Consider the following 16,315-nt stretch of genomic DNA (forward strand, 5'->3'; position numbering starts at 1 on the left):
AGAAACATACAGCGGCCACAGTGAGTTTTACACAGATGGTTCAAAAACACATGAATACGTGGGATGCGGCATCGTGTCAAGATCGCGGCAACAGACCATAAGACTCCCGCAATGCGTTTCAGTTTTTACAGCTGAAAGTTACGCCCTGTGGACAGCTATGCAAAATGTGATAACAGACAAACACAAGAAAGCAGTCATCTACACCGATTCCTTAAGTGCCCTCAAAGCCCTCAACTTCAGATCTCAGCAAGAACCTCTCATTGGCGACAATCTACACACACTTTTACACGTAAATCCGAACCACTCAATCCGTTTTTGTTGGGTCCCAAGTCATGTTGGGATCCCAGGAAACAAAAAGGCGGACAGGTGCGCGGCTAATGCCAAACGTGCAACTCTATCAAATATAAAGGTACCTTTGAAGGATGGGCTTCGCACCATTCGCGCAGCTCTGAATGACAAATGGCAGACCCAGTGGAACACAAACTACACTAATAAGCTGCACCTCATTAAACCGGTATTAGGACAGTGGAAAAGCTGCCATCACTGTTGTGTTGGTGTTTTTCTGTTTCGGTTTCGAAATGCACTGTGAGAATGCCAGGGGGCGCCGCTCTGGCATTCATGTTTCGTAAGGCGACGTGTAAATAAAGTGAGTGTGTGAGCGGTACTCGTTGAGAGCGGACGTTCTTTTCTTCGGCGCTTCGCGCCAACTCGCGTGTTCGGGGCTGGACCGCGTCCCCGCCGGCCGCGTTCGTCAAGCCGGTCGTCTTCGTCTGCTTCCTTCGTCGGGACCACCAGCCGCCGATACAGCAATGGCGACGAGGTGAAGTACGAACAGTTTCCTTCGTATTCTTTTTGCCGGTCCGCCTCAATGATTCCATTCTGCTGCGACGCTACTTCGGCGTTTCCCGCCATCGCTTCTTTGTTCTCCGTAGCGGCCACCGCGTCGCGTCTCTTCTGCCATTTCCCCGTCCAGCGGCTCCGCGTCTATTCGTGAACACTGCGGACTTTCTTTTCGCGTTGGTGTTTCTCGTTCGTTCTCGTTTTCTTCTTTTCTGCGTTTCGTGTAGAGTTTTTCTCTTGTGATGGCGTCTCCCATACCTCCACCGCTTTTTCTTTCCACTCCCGGCGATCCGCCGATCCCTTGAGCTGATTGGAAGCTCATTTTCGAAGCCTACGTGGATGCCATCGGGAATGACGCCCGCAAACCGGAGCGGCGGAAGGCCCTTCTGCTTAACGCATTGGGCCACGCCGGCCTAAAACTCTATCTGATTTTGAGTTCCGCCAACGCGTCAGAGACGCCTGCGTCGTCTGACGTATTCCAAGCCAACGTTACTAGATACATTCAGTTGTCAAACTCTCCGCTGCCGCCATACTCCGCAAGTGGCACCATTTCTGTGCTTGTCGCCAGGTGGCGGGACCGTCGCATCGGGCTCCAGCCGGTGCGGTGTCGTCTGCTCAGCGCAGGCGCGTTTTTTCACTTGATAGCGCTATCTAAGTGTTTTTAAAAGTTTTTTTAGACACTTATGCGTTCATGGCTAGCAAACATGGTACGCTCTATTGCATTAAGCACGGGTGACATGCAACTTTTTTTTATCAAGTACTCATTCACTCCATTTCAAAGCAGATTGGACGGTATTACTTCACTTGTTTTTATTTTGAATACCTGGAGTTATACATCCAGCAGGTATTTATACATACATGCACTTATGCATTTAACAGTTATACATCCAAAAAAAATTATGCACATGTGCATCCCAGTTGGTGACAGTGTCCTTTTCATAGCAATTTAGCACGCCTTCTTGCTGCTTTCACTGGCACACTAGAGTCTCGCTGCTGGCGAAGAAACTTCGAATAGAAATGCATCCGTGTGGTCAAATAAAATTTGATGATTCGCGCACTTAGCTCCTCAAAATGCTCTGTGCAGCCTACCCGAGTCAGAGAACATCCGGACAGCTCTCACATTATAGTCCAGAACAAATCTCCGAACACTTTGTTACCATTGGTCCTTTTTTCAATTACACGTTCAATGCCGCTAAGCATAGATGTCAAAGCACCTGATGGATGCTGCAGTGCACCAGGCACAAAGGATCGCATCTCTGTTAAGGCTGCTGCTGCTGGTACGTGGTTATCAGATATACAAGTTGCAAGGCAATCTTCACAACTGGTGAACTTTCGCGCCTTCTTCACGACATAACCACCAAGGTAGTACAGCGCACTTGCTTTCGCAGTCGTGCGGCAGTAACTTTGCTGAAGTGTATCAGCTGTCATTGGCTCCTGCAATTCTATCTGTGAAATGACCTTGCTCAGCTCTTCCACCCGGGCTTCTTTTTTCGAAAGAGCGATGGCCTTCTCGTCGCTGAGGCTTTCGTGCACTGCCACAAGGACCGGGTCTGCTTCGCCTGAGCAGTTTCCTTTTGTTGCCATTTTTAGTGGCGTGTACAGGCTGAGAAGCCTGAATATCTGTCCGAAGTGTGTTATGGTCGGATGATCTTCATCTCCACCAAAGCTTCTGACCACTCCAAAGAAACGCTAGCAACAGGGAAAGAAAAAGAACATTTTTAGCATGTTGTGCAAGAAAGCAGAACTTGGGCAAATGAGGGTTTACAAAGCAGCGCCAAAATAAGGTGCCAAGGAGTTCCAAAATTTTTCGCTCACAACCGCGTTAATAATAAATAGGCACATACCTCCAATGGATCTTGGTTTAGCTTTGCGGTGAGCACATATGGTACATCCCTGCTGTGCAGGAAGGTGATTATGTCCAGGACTGACATCAAAGTCACTCTAAGAGACTCCATAGTCATTTGGGAAGCAAACATTCTGGTGTTGTCCAACCTGCTGGTTCGTTCGGTGGTGTTCAGCATTCCAAGGAAATCCTGGATTACCTGTATGAAAGTGTTTACGTATGAAAGGTGCCCTCCCAAAGCCCTCCCAAAGCCCTCCCAAAGTGCAATCTAGTGCAGCAATAAAAATGCAACCTGCTTTTATCACCTTGATTTTGGGGGAGTTCTTGTAGATACCGGTTATTGGACATTTTGCGTTGAGAGCGTCGAATATGTTGTTCATAAGAAGGGTGAAGTTTTCAGTGCCCTGTGTGTCCTCAAATCCAGGATACTGTTGCTCTCGATAAAATTTCAGCCCAATGGCAACACTCCTACTGAGAAGCTGGAATACAGAAAAGAAACATATAAATTTAAATACTTATAAAGAAAAGGCATGTAAATAACTTTTAAAACGTGTACATAACCAATAAAAAATATGCATATATTATCAGCGTACCTGGGTTGCTAACCGGACGCACATCTTCTCTAGTTTACCAGGATTAACATGCGATGAGGTGAGCTTGGGAACAACTTTTAGTTGCATTGCCTTCTCGGTGTTGTGCAGCAGCCGGTAATGTCCAAAGTTGATGCAGTCTGAACCAGCCTGGAAAAAAATAAATGGCCGCCTCTTCAGAGAGCTGGTGACATTCATGAACTTATACCTAAAAACCACATGACCCAAAACATACCTTTGCAAAAGTGTGTGTCAAAATGTTATTTCGCACACACTTCATGATATGAGGCACGTCACACAAAAAGTGAAGATAACGTCCGTCTTCAAGCGATGGATGAGGTATTTTGTTGACAGGCTGGTCAATTTTTCCAGACACTCCTATGTGCGTCCACATTGATCTGTTATTGCCAGCACCGTCGCTCACAACTGCAATAACGGAGGCACCATGTCGCTCAAGCTGTAGCACAGATTCCGGAACAAGCTTGGATAAAGCAAAGCCAGGGGCAGCCCCTTTAGTGGCAAAACTTGCCACTGGCTGCACCCACTTATGGAAAATAGGAATGAACATGATGACAAGGGCATGGTCAGCTGCCACTGCTGCGTCTCTTCCTTGTGCCGCAAAATCAACAAATCCATCAAATTTATATGATGATTTGTTGAATTCAATTGATTCACGAAGCTTAATTTCATCGAGCACAAGCGTGCCGAACCGCTCTTCTTCAGGCTTGTCTTTAAAAAATGCTTGAATAGCCTTCAGCGCAACCTCGTTGTAGCCATAGCCACAAGGCACGCCTGAAATAATTTGGCTGAGTCGGCTGCAAGTGGGTAGTGGAAGCAGTTTCATGTTTCTGAGCATGTTGTATGCTTTAGGGCTGGCCACTCGCAAAAGCAGGCAATTCATTATCCATGCACGCGTGTACCTCACTCCTTTAGGGCCTTTTGCATGGACCTGTTTCAGAGATGCTTGAATTGCCAGCTGCTGTATAGGTGGAAGCGTGCTCATTGCCTTGCTAATTGATTGAGACTTCTCATTGGTTAATTCGTCCTTCAGAATCTTTATGTCCTGCATGAAGGACGCCCTCTTTGCTGATGCCCTCAGGACTTTTTTTCGCAAGTTTTTGAGTCGGCGGCTTTTCTGGACGAGTCGATTTCGCAATCGGGTGGACTCTCTCGCAACTTTCTTGTCGTGGATGCGACATGCTACACATGTTGGTTGAGGCGACAGCACTTTGCACTTTGGTGAAATACACTTGTTACACTGTATCTGCCATCCTTTACACGCGTGAAGCTTATGTACAGCTTTTAAGAGGGTGGTTAAGTCTTCGATAGCACGGATGGGAATACTTGCGTAAGCACTCGCTACACGACCGTAGGCACTTCCTGTGGCCGAACTTTCGCTGGTGACAACTACGCTCTTTTCAATTTGCAAGGTTTGCTCTTCGTGCTTTACCGTGAAAAAGGCGACGAATTCGCCCTCACTCCTGTCACCATGTTCATGAACCCCTGTCATCACGCGCCAGCCGGGGGGCAACTCTACAGATTTCATATCAGCTATCGTTAATTCCTGAGTGTCTTGAGCTGGAAAGTCCTCCGGCTGCTCAAGGTTATAGCATGGCGCACCTTGGCGCTGCTCTGAAGCTTGATCGGCGGGTCGCTTCGCGCTTTTGCACCTTGGCTTGCGTTTTTTCTCCGGTGGCTTCGACAGGTACGCGGGCAGGTTCGGAAACACCTTGGGTACGGCGTCTTTTGCGAGACTCCATTTGCCTCGTGGAATCTCGACGGATTTCCCGTCGATGACATGGACGTACGTTTTCAATATGTCCTGTTGATGAAAGTGGAGGTCGCACACTGTTGACGTTGCTGTCAATTCCTTGTCCGCACGTGGAACTGCTTTGTTCGAAGCTGCGCGAAGACTCACGTCGGTCGGAGCGTAGAAAAAAAACACGGTTGATCCCTCCGTCATAGGAATCGGAATAACACGAAAGTAAAGCGTGCCCTTACAGAAGTAACTGAATGCTTACTATACATTGATATAAGAGAGTTTGCACAATGTATATTGATGTCTGGCAGCTAATGACGCCGTTTAACGTGTATGCACCCACTTTGATGATTGGTGGTACATCTCCATGCCGACGACTAACGTCCATGTTAAATGATTAAACAAACCCTTGTGGTAGCTGCAGTAGTTAACGGTGAAAGCGTAATCAGAGAACGAGGTGTGATAGCCAGAAGAGCGTCGCATATTGGACGCAGAGCTTGTTCGCCATCCCGCGGCATGTTAAAATGTGATTGAACACCCACGGCCGCACTAGAGGGAAATGCAAAGAGCGTCGTGTCGCCCCGGTAGCCCGGCCGTGATTTTTCTCGGGGCGAGCGCGACAACAGGGAACGCGGGTTTACAGTCAGGTGAGGCAGGCGCGCGTCGCAGAGCTATTTTTTGTTTGTATTAGCGTGATGCAGAGCGAGGCCGACGCTTTTACGACGCTTGGGCAAAGGTCGCCACCTCGCGGTGTGTTAAGGCATTGACAAAATTCAACTTCTATTAAAAACGCGCCGAATGGGGCGGACGCGTAACGCGTTGCAGGTGCTAGTCGCTGAGGCCACAGCAATGACGAATTACTTTACCTTGCCACTCCCAGAGGTCAACACCACCCAGCCGACCGGGAGAGTGGTAGATATAAAAGGCGCGTTCGTAAGGCCTCCAGAGTCTGTGACCGTGGCGCAGTGGATAGCGTGCCCGACATTTGTCGTTGCGGACCGAGCGGTCGTGGGTTCGATGCCCGTTGGCGGTACCTTTTTTCTTTGCCATCTGATTGTGTATATTTTTTCTACGTCATTTCCGTGACGGAAATACGTCACTGAAGTCTTGGTGGACCCCGGCATAAAACACTTTCGTGTTAAAAATGTCTGTCCGAGCTGCTTGCGTCCTTGCGGTATCCGCTCGCGCACCCCGGCACGCAACAAGTTGGCATGGTTCACCCGAACAGACGACACATGATGCGAACGCAGTACGAAACGCCACCACAAAAGCTGCAGAAGGCAGATAGAGAACGCGAACACGCGAACAGACGACGCATGATGCGAACGCAGTACGAAACGCCACCACAAAAGCTGCAGAAGGCAGATAGAGAACGCGAACACGCGAACAGACGACATATGATGCGAACGCAGTACGAAACGCCACCACAAAAGCTGCAGAAGGCAGATAGAGAACGCGAACGCTTGCAGCGTTGGCCGGCGCGCGCGGTATTTTGAAGCCCGATGCGACTGCAGCGCCAAAACCTAGCAAGTGTGGTGGCGGTTCCGCGCAGTACAAACAAGTTTGAAAACTGAATGTATTCTAGTAACGTTGTTCCAAGCCGCACTCGCATTATTCGACGACCATTTTAAAGACGCGTCCTGTGATTATGTCGCGCGCCTCCGCTTCCAAGAGCGTCGTCAGCTCCCCGGTGAGCCCGTGGTAGACTTCATATCTAGTCTCCGGTCGCTAGCCGCGGCCTGCGGGTTCGGCGCGCTCGAAAATGACATGATCAGGCAGCAACTCTTTATTGGCGTCGCGTCGCAAAATGTCCGTTGCCGACTCCTCCAGAAAGGATCGTCCATCACTCTTTCCGAAGCCCTCTCGATTGCGCGAGAGGATGAACTTGTCCGTGTGCAGTTGGAGCAATTCGCTCCGCACTCAGTGCAGCAACTTTCTGCTGCGGGGGGCCATGGCGCCGGTCCTTTGTTTCACGGGACGCGCCAACATGGCGGCCCTTCTTCTTCGTCTCGGCGCGGCGGTCAACATGGCCGCCCGCCTGCACAGTCCGTTCGTGGCGGTCAACATGGCGGCCCCTCCGCGTCGCGGGGTCGAGGAAGCCGTCAACATGGCGACGCCATGCCGCCGAACTCATTCTTTCCGGATCAGCATCGAGCTTTGACCTCGCGTGCCCAATTTTCTTAGCATAATTCAACCGCACACTCCTTTCGTTGCGGATCGGCACGGCATTTAGCCAACTTTGCGCAGTGTCCTGCGAGAAACCGCACTAGTCTTGCGTGCGGAAAAATCGGACATTTTCAGTCCGTATGCAATTCCCGTCCAGTAAATCTTCCTGAACCAGGTTCTTCATCTGCTCCTTCGAGCACTGCTCAGACCAATACGGTCACAGTTCTAAACGTGGATGGTCTCCACACTTCTTCCGAGCCACGTGTTACAGCTTCAGTGGGCAATGTGCCCTTGTCTTTTCTGGTGGACACAGGCGCTTCAGTCTCATTAATCAACGCCGACGATTTTCAGCATTCATTTCCGCACATTCAGTTGGCACGCTCGTCTACCGTCCTGCACTCATATTCAAAGGGGATCATTCGCCACTTCGGCCAATTCACGGCCAACGTCACGTACGCAGGAGTGCAGGCTCCCATAACATTCTTTGTAACACCATGTGGCCGATCTCTTCTTGGCCTTGATGCCATTCGGTTGTTCGGCATCACCATCTGCGGTGATACACTACAATGTTATTCTTCGAAATCCAAAACAACTCTTCCGGTACCAAATGGGACGATGCCTACTACACTGTCTTCGGCTCCAGCGCCGTCTGCTTCGTCGATTGTGTCGACCGTTCGTGCTTCGCCGACTTCCGCTTCCACGTCTTCTGCGCCGTCCACTGCGTCACCGCCTACGGCTTCGGAGACATCTTTTTCGTCGATGCCGGATCGACCTGTTGTTGTGTGTGCTTCACCTGGTGCGGTGTGCCCTGTGCGTGTGCCTGTGCTTCGGTCCACTTCCGGTGTGCATCGGCCGGCCGTGCCTGTCGCTGTGCGGGCGCCCGTGCTTCGGTCCACTTCGCCGATGCGTCCGCCAGCCAGGGCTGCCCCACCGGTACCTCGAAATTCAGCCTGTGGAACGCTTCCTTCGCCAGGTGGGGAGGACTTGCCAAGCGCGTGTGACCGGGGTGCTGAGTCACCTCCTTCTACACATCAAAGGCGCCGCACTAAGCGGAAACGTCGGAAGCCTCGACGTTATGAGGACTATGTTCAATAGCCATAACAAGTTATTTTCTTATACAATTGCTCATTACGTGCAGCGGACTTACTCCGTGTGCATTATTGATGCATTATTTCTCTGTGCAGTGTTGTGCAACGTTCTGTGCAGTATTTCGTTAATAACTGAACTGAATTGTCTTACGCATTTTTCAAATGTGTATGTTGTGAATTTCCGTGTACTTTCAGTTTTTCATGCCTCTAAGCCGTATGCATTGGTGCGTATCTTGGAACTGACGTAGTCAACTTTTCTTTCGAGGAGGGGATGATTGTTGTGTTGGTGTTTTTCTGTTTCGGTTTCGAAATGCACTGTGAGAATGCCAGGGGGCGCCGCTCTGGCATTCATGTTTCGTAAGGCGACGTGTAAATAAAGTGAGTGTGTGAGCGGTACTCGTTGATAGCGGACGTTCTTCTTTTCTTCGGCGCTTCGCGCCAACTCGCGTGTTCGCGGCTGGACCGCGTCCCCGCCGGCCGCGTTCGTAAAGCCGGTCGTCTTCGTCTGCTTCCTTCGTCGGGACCACGAGCCGCCGAAATAGCAATCACCAAGATCGCTTTATTGAGGTCATCCTAGCTAGACTTCGAATAGGACACACACACCTCACGCACAGTCACCTACTCACAAAAGAAGCACAGCCCACATGCGAAAATTGTAACGCTCCTCTCACAGTTTTGCACATTCTACTTATATGTCCACATTACGAAATACTGCGATAGAAACACTTCAGTCAATTATACAAGACCCACACCCCATTACACCCATCATAAATTCTAGGAGACGACCCACTAGTGCCTCTCACAAATGTCATGAAGTTTCTAGACGACATAGGATATCTGAACAAACTTTAAATAACGCGAATTCATCCTTATACCTAGCCCCTTAACACATTGCTCTTGGCGCAGCATAGCCCAAGTAGCTTTTGCGCCAATAAAACCCAAACAAACACCCCGCCCCCCCTTTATTTCCCCGAAAAAAAAAACAATCCATTACGTCACACATCCAACATGGCTTCTGTCGGAGTACGCTGGCTGCCCAACGCCTCCGGAACGTCCACGTCAAGCACCGAGAAGAGGTCGTGCCGACGGCATCAGCGTACTCCATGCACACCTTGAAACCGCCTTAGTCAATTCCGATATGACGGTCACCGCACCGCCGCAGCCTGCGAGCCGTTCCTCAGGCAAGAAAAGAACTGCGGCGAGGCCGACCCATGAAACCGTGCGTCATGTCACCAGCGTGTTTTGTGCTGCCGGTGAATGGGGGTGACGTGTGCGCGGTAATGGAACGTGGTGTGCCGTGCTTACGGGAATCGTTTAAATTTCAGAGGTGTGCACGGCACTTCGCGAAACACCACCACAGCGAATTCGTTCACGAGTGAGGTCGCGGAGCTCCTTTTACGGCATTTCACGGTGCGAAGTGAACGTGTACATACACACTGCCTAAGTCGCCAGCGACGCCTCCGAGCGAGGCATTAGGCCGCACAAGCAGTGCGGAAAAGGTCGCGGAAGTCAGTGGATAAGCGATCGCCTGGGCTTCTGGTGGCATGCAGGTGAGTTAATTGTGAATAGAGTGGTTACGGGCGGGCTTCGAGAGGCGGTTGATTAAATGAACGGCACCGTGTGGCAGCCTGCACCTACCTGACTTAGATGCTTTTACCGAACAAGCTACGCACCGCTGGTCGAGTCCCTGCCCGTACCGCTTGTGCTTCATCTTCTTTTTGACGCTGTTTCGCTGTTTGTGCCGGGCATTGCTGCGCTGGGTGCCAGCAACGAATCGCCCCTGCCGAAGACGTGGTCTCTCTCTTACCACGTGTTACTTATACACCATTCCCTCCAAAAATAAGAAACGACGAAACACGCACCTCGCGCCCGGTGCAGTGGTGCCCCGACGAGCGAGAATTCGTTTCAAGCGCAGCGCCGGGTGCGCGTGTTCGTGTGCTTTTCTCGTGTCCGCCGACTTGGGCCACAGATTCCACCAGCGGCAGGGGCGATTCGTTGCTGGCACCCACCGCACGTTTCGATACCTGATCAATTTGTACTCTCGGCCATAGCGCTGGTGATGACAACACATGTTCCAGGGCTTCATATATTTGTTCATCCGTCGTTTGCTTTGGTTTCACCAAGCGCAAGGCGACGAAAAAGGTATCCTTGCGTGTGCAGCTGTATGCGTGTTGCTTGAAATGTGAGCGCTGACCACACGGACGCACACAGACGCGAAATAAAAATGAAAACGTTTATTTCTCTCCATTGTGCACAAGCATCTTCAAAGCTTTTCAAAAGCCGAGAGTGCCAAAATTGTTGTCCTCTCGTCTCAGCCCCCTCCCTATTGCGAAATACACTAACGAAATAACTTTCGCACCAACAATGAGCTGCACGAAGAGCAAAACATTCACCGCGCGCGCACGCAAAAACCGCGTCAGCCGGGGCGGGCAAGCGGGTGAACACCAGCGTGCGGAAACTTCCCCAGACAAGGCATACATTTCACGATTAGTACAATCACACTTCCAACTCATTTTAGATTGCAATTTTCTCACCCCCGAGGGGATGAGTGGGCCGATCCCGGAGATAGTGCAATACCGGGCCAACCCGTGGCGGAGGTGAAGCAAGCTTCAAGCACTCCGCCCCATTACAAAAATAAGTTTAATATCTTGGGTCCAAATAGGACCCGTATCAGATATTAAGCTGATAAGAACAGACTTTATTTGTGACCATGTTTCGGGCAATGCACGAAGGGCATTGTGTGCTGTCAAAATCTGCTCTCGTTCAAACGAGAAGGCGGGGCGTCGAGGCAAGTCCCCACGATAGGCGGGAGCGGTAGACGAAGAGCCAGGCGATACAAGGCAACACACGGTAGGTAGTACAAGCACAGGGAGAGGCACGCACTGCACTGCGTATCACCTCATTTCACCAGCACAGATGGCACAGGGCATCACGAACGCCCGGCCCGCACGTGCACTTGGTACACCGCGCGGGACGCCGCAATGACCTCACTTACGCAGAGCTTCTTGAGGAGGCGCGCGTAAGGGCGATAACAGATGCGCCGGAGCACACGGTCGTTCTCGTGGTCCCAGGCGCCGAGGGCTCCCACGATGACGGCTGCTACCGTGACGCGTTGCTTTGGGCGCCGGAGGTATGCGGCGACGGGCTCATACTTGGCGATCGTTGCGGGTGTTGGCAAAGGCGGCTGGCGTATTCTCAAACGGGCACGCCACGTCGATGATGAGCGCCTCCTCGCGCGCACCAGCACGAGGTCAGGCCGCAAGCCCGTGTTCCCGACCGGGCGGTTCTCGAAGGCCACCGAGTAGTTGGCGGCCGCTGCGGCACGGAGGCGGGCGACCACTGCATTGTGCCGCGCTGTGTACATGGCGTTCCTCGACATGCAGTGGCACAGCACATGCGGCAGGGTCTCCCGCTGGTAGCCGCATGTGCGACATCACTGGTCCCGGTCTTGAGGCCCCCACATGGCGGCGCCGTTGAGGGGCAGGAGATTGAGGCGGGCGCAATGAATGAAGCGCCAGTCGGCGAAGTGTGTAAATGCACCAGTCCGCATAAAATGCGAGCTGGCGCGGTCCGCCGACACGCAGGCCATCACCTTCCCCCTGGTTGGCTTGTTCATGGAGGGCCCGATCACGTTCGGTGGCGAGTACGGCCCGGATAGAGCGCATGACGCGGCAGCGATGGATAGGCGTCAGGGTGACGTCACCGCACGTAATGCGGACGTTGTCGGGCTCCAAGGTCCAGGCGACTCGAAGGTGGCGAGACGCCTTGCTCGCCTCCGTCCAGACTGAACGGAGCTGGCCTGCCGGGGCCCGGTAGATGTCTTCGATCGAACCCGACAGGTAGGCTTCGAGCTCGGTGCGGGTCGTTTCCCAGCCGAGCCTTGCCGAGGCCACCGAGTAGGCATCCGAGAGTGCCATGTCCCGCAGCTCCCTGTCCGCCGTGGTGAGGAGCTTAAATGCCGAGTCAATGCGGCAGATGTCGCTTAGCTCAACTGCCACAGGTAGACCGACAGCTCCGGCGGCGGCGCTTCCGTAGACTTAGTGGTTTGACGCGTTCTCCGGTAGGTAGAAGGTGCGCTTGACGAGGGGCCGAACGGCGTCGTCGAGGCGGCGCCAGTCGGTCTTCGTCAGCACACCGCAGCGCATGGCAAAGTTCAATGCCGGGTAGATGAAGATCCGGACGGCATCGAGGCGCTTCCACGGGGCCAACATGGATGACAAGGTGGCCGTGCCTGGGAGATCAGGGCGAAATCCAACCTGGCGGCCAAGGAAACGCTGGGGCTGGTAGTCCCGGAGCGCTGCAATGGGTGTGCCAGAGACGGTGAGCGTAGTTCGCCGCATGCCGACCGGTGTCCGACCGCTCAGGTGTAGGGACGAACACTTGGCCGGATTTAAGGACAGGCCGAGGGAGGTGGCGAGCGTCTCCACTCTGTCAATGCGGCGCTGCAGCAGGTCAGAGTTGGGTCCCGAGGGGGGTCAGGTGATCCGCGTACGACAGGATGTTTGGGCGTCGTCCTCGCCTTGGACGTCGCGGATGATTGGGTCCACGACCAGGTTGAAAAGGAGGCCGCTCAGTGGGCATCCCTGGCGTAGACCGGCCAGTATGGGCACCGGCACGGTGTCCCTCTCAGCAGCAGCGATGACCGTGTTGTTACCGTGGTAGAGGTCGGCAATCAAGTCGGTGAAAACGTCCCCGGCACCGTATCCTCTGAGGGCGTCCAGGAGGGCCTGGTGGGGTACCGACCCGAAGGCGTTTGTAAAGTCAAGGAGTGCCGCACAGAGGCTGGTGCCGCCGGAACGTGCAGCGTCTAGCCGATGTTGGAGAATGTAATTCAGCTCGAATACTCCATCGGCTGGGAGGAAGCCCTTTTGGCATCGGGACAGGACCGAGTGCTGGACGATCCATGCCTGGAGACGGGCGGCGAGGCATTTAGCGTAAAGTTTCGCTGCCGTGCTTCCCCAGGCAATCGGTCGCCAGTTGCTGGGAACGTCCGGGTCTCCCTTCTTGTAGATCAGGGTCGTCCGGGAGGTACGCCATGCCTCAGGAGTACGCCGATGATGGAGGCAGGCGTTAAACAACGCCGAGAGGAATTGTCCCTCCGGGTCCACGGATTTCCTATGGTTGTATGTGAGGCGGTCGGGTCCCGGTGCGGTGTTCTCCGATTTGCGTAATCGGAGGAACAGCTCGTCAGGCGTGAACGCCGCAGTGTCCACGGTGTCAGGGGCAGGGACTCGACGGAATAACAGGGCTGTGTCGGCAGTGCGAGCGGACCACGTCGTGCCCCAGTGCTCCCGGAGGTCCTGCAGGGGTATCGTGCAGAAGCGGGAAGGGCCTTCCAACACCAGCCGAACAGCGCGACGTCGGTTGCGGCAGTACGAGCGCTGGATACCGGCTGCGTTGGCCGGGTTCACGGGTCGTGACGTCCGGTTGGGCGTAAGGGGGGGTAGACGCACGGCCTCCGTTGCCAGTGTGACCGCCTGAGATCACGCCTCTGCGCACTGCCGCCATGTGTCGTCCGTGGGGGGTTCTCGAATGAGTCCTCGCAGTAGGCGGACCTGCGCACCGAGCAAGGAAGTGTTGTCGGGCGGAAGGTCCATGGCCGGCTCGTCAACTGGGGGTGTCGCAGCCCCGTCGTCGATATCCGCCAGGTCGGGGTCCTCCGGCGACGCAGTCCCGGACGAAGGGGCCGGTGCGGACGAGCTACCACAAGGGTTTGTATAATCATTAAACATGGACGTTAGTCGTCGGGATTGAGACGTACCACCAATCATCAAAGTGGGTGCATACACGTTAAACGGGGCAATAGCTGCCAGACACCATTATACACTGTCGAAACTCTCTTAAATCAATGTACAGTAACATTCAGTTACTTTTGTAAGGGCACGCTTTACTTTCGTGTTAATCCGATTCCTATGACGGAGGGATCAACCATGCTTTTATTCCAAACTGCCTAGTATAAAGCGGACGGGACTTCCGCTTGCGGCCCTGTATGTCTCGCTGCCAAGGAAGTAATGGTTAACGCTGGACCAGTATAGCATCACTTTTCTGCCAATATACTTGGTCGACTGGGACAAGTGGCGGACTGCTTTTAGACCGAGAACTAGAAACCTTTAATACGTGAGGATGGCTGAGGCCTCCGCTTTCTTGTCGCAGCTGCAGCAGGTTTCTTCTAGCTGGCGGGGGCTTGCTTTCCCATAGGAGACCGTTAATAAGTTTGTTAGGCTGGCTTGCTGTCATCCTCGGCAAGACAGCCGCATAACGCTGTTTACACTGCCAGCGCCTTCTGCCGGAGAGTCAGGTGTAGTTGCTTGAGTGTGAATGCCGTCCGGTTCGCCCTTTCCAAAGTGACCTGCCAGGTGTCTTGCGCCACTCCGTCGCGCGCAAAGTATACACCGAGTACATTTACAACTTCCACCTTTTCAATGTCACCGATAGCGCTCTCTGGGCAAGAGCCGAACAGCATTGTCTTGCTCTTCTCGTTCACCTGCGCTCCGCAAATATCGGCGTACTCCTTGTATAGGGCTTGGAATTCGTGCAGGCTTCTGGCGTTCCTGACGAAGAGGGAGCCGTTCTCGGCGTACGCTACGATCTACACTTCCTCGTGTCCTGTCATTGGACAGCCTCCAACCTGCGCTCCTCCCGCTACGCTCGTGAGTAGTGGTTCTAGGGAGATGATAAAGAGAATCGACCCAAGTTGGCAGCCTTGCCTAATCCCTCTTCTGTACTGGAAGTCTTTTGTAACCTCGCCATTAGTCACAACGGTGCAGGTACGGTCGCTGTACAATACCTTTATGGTCTCGACTATTTCCTTCGGGAAGTGGAAGTGCTGTAGCACACTAAACAATGCGGCAGATCCCACCCACTGTGGGAATCGGTGTAATGCGAAGCAGCCAGCATAGTATTCGTTCAGCGAACTGGGAGCGATGAATGAATTACTGGGAGCGATGAAATGAGTTACCAACTGGCCCACCTTTCGATCCTCCAGCCAGCATAGAGCTGCATACATCACCTCGTTTGTCTTAGAGGCAAATTAGGTCATTCATGTGATAATTATTTCACTTGTACAGAAGCATTAGAACACTGTAATGGGCCGTCCTCTTGAGCGCCTTCTAGTGGGTCGCCCTCTTCGCCTCTTCTCGGAGAGCACGCCCCTCGTGCTCTTGCTCGTGAGAGTCTGCGAGTCTGCGCTCTGTTGTTACTGTCGTCGCTGCGCATCGTCGCCGTCGATCCCGCCGTCAATAAACGCCTTTACAAAGTGGTGGAGAGTGCTGTACCGTCCCCACAACTTCGGTCGCCATCCGATGCCCCTGGAGCTTCGATCCCGTACCGTGCCATCTACCATGCCGCAAGACGCCGCTCAGCAAACGCCGCCTCCTGCCCCGACCGCTTGTCCCGGTGTCCCCCGTATCCGCGACCCTCCTATCTTCACCGGCGCGGATGGCACCGACGTGGAGGACTGGCTCACGATTTACGAACGGGTGAGTGTCCCCAATAAATGGGACGAAGCCGGCAACCTGAGCAACTTGGTTTTCTACCTCGCGGGTGTGGCCGGCATGTGGTACAACAACCATGCATCCGATTTCCCGACGTGGTCCGCTTTCAAGACCGCCATCGTCGACGTGTTTGGCCGCCCTGCCGTTCGTAAGCTGCAGGCCGAACAGCGTTTGCGAGAACGAGCTCAGCAGGCCGGCGAAACCTTTACCAGCTACATTGAAGACGTCCTTGATTTGTGTAAGAAAGCCGACGCCACCATGTCGGAATCTGACAAGATGAGGCACATTATGAAAGGCATCGACGACGATGCCTTCATGATGCTGCTCGCCAAAAACCCCAGCACAGTGGCCGACGTCATCATGCTCTGCCAGAGCTACGAGGAGCTGCGCCGGCAGCGGTCGATGACCCGTCGCTCTCCATCCCGCGACGCCGAGCTCGCTGGCTTGTCGACCATATCCGACCACTCCGCGTTGCTCGCAGAGATCAAGACCTTCGTGCGCGAGGAAATCGCGCGCCAGTTCTCTCTGCTGGACTT

At 53.4% G+C, this 16,315-nt stretch overlaps 1 pseudogene; it reads right to left on the reverse strand.

Moving 5' to 3' along the window:
• Positions 1-10,829: 10,829 nt before the first annotated feature.
• LOC119375698 (U2 spliceosomal RNA) lies at positions 10,830-11,010 on the reverse strand (annotated as a pseudogene).
• Between the last annotated feature and the right edge of the window lie 5,305 nt (positions 11,011-16,315).

This window comes from Rhipicephalus sanguineus, chromosome 11, assembly GCF_013339695.2.
Source record: "Rhipicephalus sanguineus isolate Rsan-2018 chromosome 11, BIME_Rsan_1.4, whole genome shotgun sequence".
Taxonomy (NCBI): domain Eukaryota; kingdom Metazoa; phylum Arthropoda; class Arachnida; order Ixodida; family Ixodidae; genus Rhipicephalus; species Rhipicephalus sanguineus.